This window comes from Lissotriton vulgaris, chromosome 9, assembly GCF_964263255.1.
Source record: "Lissotriton vulgaris chromosome 9, aLisVul1.2, whole genome shotgun sequence".
Lineage (NCBI taxonomy): Eukaryota > Metazoa > Chordata > Amphibia > Caudata > Salamandridae > Lissotriton > Lissotriton vulgaris.
The window spans coordinates 1,026,846,416-1,026,851,566 of NC_141697.1; positions in this window are offsets into that span (position 1 = coordinate 1,026,846,416).

A 5,151-nucleotide genomic window follows, 5' to 3' on the forward strand; every position below is an offset into this window, starting at 1 on the left:
TATCAGTGTTGTATCCAGGGTTCTTATTGTTGGTTCTGTAATCATCCCTAATGTAAGGATACACTTTTTCGTGAGCAAATGCTTTTTTATCCTTAGATAATTTGATGTATTTTGAATCCTTCAGGCTGATTTCGAATTCAGACATCGTTTTATTCAGCTCATTTAGTCTTTTTGTTAGTTCTGCTGGAGTTTGAAAAGACTTGAGGCGTATCTCCATGGAATTTATCTCTTCCTTCAGGGAATCTACTAATCTGGTCGCGGTTTTAATGATCAAGACCAGCCAGTCTCTGGTACAGTGCCAGGATATTTGTGACCAGTCCAGCTTGAATTGTTTGTCGTGCTGGAATATAAATGGTTCATTCCTGACTATGAGGCCCCTTGGTGCTGCGTTCGCTTGTAAATATTCCGCCATCATGACGCCATGAATCAATGTTTTTATCTGTGTTCTCTTTAGTTCAGTCAATTCGTCCCAACATTGGCTCGCATCACTGTTTTCTCCTGTGGGTGCTCCTGCATGTGGTAACATGGAGGCAATGGCTCTATCAACTTCATCCTCCGAGAAGGATAGTCCTGTGTTCTGTGCCATAATTCTTTCTGTGAGTGTTTCTTTGTGTGTGTTGGCTTAGTCCTTAGGTCAACCTGGTATATACCAGTCAATTGACCTATGTCTGAGAGAAAGGAAAAGCTCCCGCAGCCCGTGGCTGCTTAATGCATAGACAAAAAAGAGGGAGAAGGAGGTTAAACCAGACCAGGTCGGCCTCCAGTCTGTGTACAAAATACAGGAACCCTATGTCAAGGGTCCAGAGACCTGGTAGGTGTTTGTATGGTCACTGCTTACTCAGTCAGTGTGTACCAAAAATGTGTAAGAAAGAAAAATTTCTTTCTAGAGTCCCCTCACTCACCGGGGTTGCCCCACGGTGACATGCTTCATCATTGGGGCCATCCCAGTTCTCTACGAAAAGGGGCGTGCTGCGACAAGGCGACTACGCTGGAGCACTGGTTTTGTGAGATGACTATGTGTGGTGCAAGTGTGGTGGTGGTGGAGTGGGTGTGGAATTAAAAATACCGTGCTAGTGGGCCTCAACAATTTATTTCTGCTCCTAGTGTGGTATAAAAATTAAAAAGGGGTAACACTGTATTCCAACTTTTACTGAGTTAGATCAGTGTCAAGGTCAACATGTTTCAAGCTCCCCCAAGCTTTTCTTCAGGACCATACAGGGTCCAGCCCTGTATTGCCACTCCTGTTTTCTAATGAAAAGTGTTGCTAAAAAATACTTATTTTCAATTAACGCTGTTGTTAATAAAACATGCGTGTGATTGTACATACGTTTTTGTATTTCACTTCGATTCCTGTAAAATTGAATAACAGTTGTTAAATGATGGACAACCCCTTCCAGGAAGGGGAACAACTCACATGCATCTCACTCGAACTAGGGCGTGAGTGTGCCCTTGGCATCATAATGATGCGTGCTGGTTTTCAAACCGGTGTAGAAAGATAAATCACTGTGCATAAAGTGGTTTAGTGGTTTCACACACAAAACATATAGACTTAATGTGACTATTGACAAGACACACAACACAAACACACGAAAATCGGCAATTTAAACGGGCAAACAGGAAAGGAGCCTTCTAACTTTAAACCTTGATAATCCTTTTTCAGCAATGTTTCCACGAGGCGTTCCTGCCCTTGCCTAAGACCATGGGGTGTAATCATACACTCGTTTATGTAAATATAACCATCTGCCATATTATTTCGTGTGTTTGTGTTGTGTGTCTTGTCAATAGTCACATTAAGTCTATATGTTTTGTGTGTGAAACCACTAAACCACTTTATTCACAGTGATTTATCTTTCTACACCGGTTTGAAAACCAGCACGCATCATTATGATGCCAAGGGCACACTCACGCCCTAGTTCGAGTGAGATGCATGTGAGTTGTTCCCCTTCCTGGAAGGGGTTGTCCATCATTTAACAACTGTTATTCTATTTTACAGGAATCGAAGTGAAATACAAAAACGTATGTACAATCACACGCATGTTTTATTAACAACAGCGTTAATTGAAAATAAGTATTTTTTAGCAACACTTTTCATTAGAAAACAGGAGTGGCAATACAGGGCTGGACCCTGTATGGTCCTGAAGAAAAGCTTGGGGGAGCTTGAAACATGTTGACCTTGACACTGATCTAACTCAGTAAAAGTTGGAATACAGTGTTATCCCTTTTTAATTTTTATACCACACTAGGAGCAGAAATAAATTGTTGAGGCCCACTAGCACGGTATTTTTAATTCCACACCCACTCCACCACCACCACACTTGCACCACACATAGTCATCTCACAAAACCAGTGCTCCAGCGTAGTCGCCTTGTCGCAGCACGCCCCTTTTCGTAGAGAACTGGGATGGCCCCAATGATGAAGCATGTCACCGTGGGGCAACCCCGGTGAGTGAGGGGACTCTAGAAAGAAATTTTTCTTTCTTACACATTTTTGGTACACACTGACTGAGTAAGCAGTGACCATACAAACACCTACCAGGTCTCTGGACCCTTGACATAGGGTTCCTGTATTTTGTACACAGACTGGAGGCCGACCTGGTCTGGTTTAACCTCCTTCTCCCTCTTTTTTGTCTATGCATTAAGCAGCCACGGGCTGCGGGAGTTTTTCCTTTCTCTCAGACATAGGTCAATTGACTGGTATATACCAGGTTGACCTAAGGACTAAGCCAACACACACAAAGAAACACTCACAGAAAGAATTATGGCACAGAACACAGGACTATCCTTCTCGGAGGATGAAGTTGATAGAGCCATTGCCTCCATGTTACCACATGCAGGAGCACCCACAGGAGAAAACAGTGATGCGAGCCAATGTTGGGACGAATTGACTGAACTAAAGAGAACACAGATAAAAACATTGATTCATGGCGTCATGATGGCGGAATATTTACAAGCGAACGCAGCACCAAGGGGCCTCATAGTCAGGAATGAACCATTTATATTCCAGCACGACAAACAATTCAAGCTGGACTGGTCACAAATATCCTGGCACTGTACCAGAGACTGGCTGGTCTTGATCATTAAAACCGCGACCAGATTAGTAGATTCCCTGAAGGAAGAGATAAATTCCATGGAGATACGCCTCAAGTCTTTTCAAACTCCAGCAGAACTAACAAAAAGACTAAATGAGCTGAATAAAACGATGTCTGAATTCGAAATCAGCCTGAAGGATTCAAAATACATCAAATTATCTAAGGATAAAAAAGCATTTGCTCACGAAAAAGTGTATCCTTACATTAGGGATGATTACAGAACCAACAATAAGAACCCTGGATACAACACTGATAGTGATGGCTCTGACACAGGATCAAATAGCTCTGGGGGATCAAGCAATTATAGCACTACCCCCAACAGAAGACCTAGAAGAGGAAGAGGCAATACAAGGGGTTTTAGAGGCAATCAAGCGCCGATGTGGCCCATGTACCAAGACCCATATAATTATTGCCCCCCGCCCCCGCCTTTCTTCTATGGCCCACCCATGTACAATCAACCCAACTATCAGAACTGGGGGAATGATCAAGGAATCCAAGGTAACCAAAGGAAACCTTTTTTAGGGAGAGGCCGCCAGGCACAAAGAGCAAAAAACAAACCCAGCCAGGGAGTACAATGGGCAGAACCAGTGGTGACAACCACACGTCACACACGGAGCAAAGGCCCGCCGGAACCAACCACGAGCACCAGCTCGATTTAGTAGTAAACTTATCATCACTATGCCTCACAGCTATACAGATCCAAGTGCTTAACAAAGGCTTAGGATTTGTACCCACCCCAACCACAGACAAGTTCAAATTATGCTGTGAATTAAAAGAATTCCTGAGAAAAATCAAATTGCAGGTATTCTTTCAAGACAAAGACCCCACAGAGCGAACAAAGAGTGACACAGAACTACATAAAAAATCAAACTTTGTCCCTCCATCACACAGCCTACCTGTGGAAGTATTAACTTTTGAAAAAGCGGTCATGAGAGAGGTTCAGGAGTTAGACCCACGAACCATCAAAGTATTTCATAACACCAGCAAAGCTGAACAATCCGCGCTACAAGAACTGTCAAAAAACAACCAAATTACCATAAAACCAGCCGACAAAGGCGGGGCAATTGTATTACAAAACACCACGGATTACAGGAATGAATGTCTCCGTCTACTAGGGGACACAAGAAACTACGCCAAACTGGATGAAGACCCGACAGAACGTCTAAGAATCTCAATTGCATACCTGACAGAGGAATGTCAAGCCAACGATTGGCTTAGTAAAAAAGAAATTGAGTTCTTAACAAACAAAAAACCTACAATTCCATACTTCTACACTATCCCCAAAATACACAAGAGACTGGAGAACCCACCAGGGAGGCCCATAGTCTCGGGGATAGGCTCAATTCTAGAGCCCCTTTCGCAATTCGCAGATGCCTTTCTCAGACCCCTTGTGCAAAAAACAGACACCTATCTGAGGGACACCAAGGACGTACTGTGCCTATTACAAGACCTAACCTTTGACGCGACATCCAGCCTTCTGATAAGTCTAGATGTCGAAAGTCTGTATACCAGCTTGCCACACAGAGAGACTTTACAGATTCTAGAGGAAGTACTGTACGAAAACGAGTGGGAATTCCATACTCCTCGCCATGTAGTACTCGAATGCTGCCAACTAGCACTGTGTGAAAACTTCTTCCGCTTTGAATCTACCCTATATAAACAACAGCATGGGACCAGTATGGGCAGTACATTTGCGCCGAGCATAGCCGGGTTGTACGTCCACCAACTGGAGAAAAACAAAATACTGAATGATAGGAATCCACACAAACATCAAATCCTACATTGGAAACGCTATATCGACGACATTTTGTTGATATGGCAAGGCACAGAAGAAGAAGCACAGAACTTTCTCATCTGGCTCAACACACAGGATCCTTTCCTCAAATTCACCTGCTCAATGAGCAAGACCGATCTAGTTTTCCTTGATCTAAACATTCATGCTGAGTCAGGCAGACTGGTGACAACAACCCATTTTAAAGAGACAGCTAGAAACTGTCTCTTGACCTTTGACAGTTTTCACCCTCGCCAACTCAAACAAAACCTGCCATTTGGACAATTCCTCC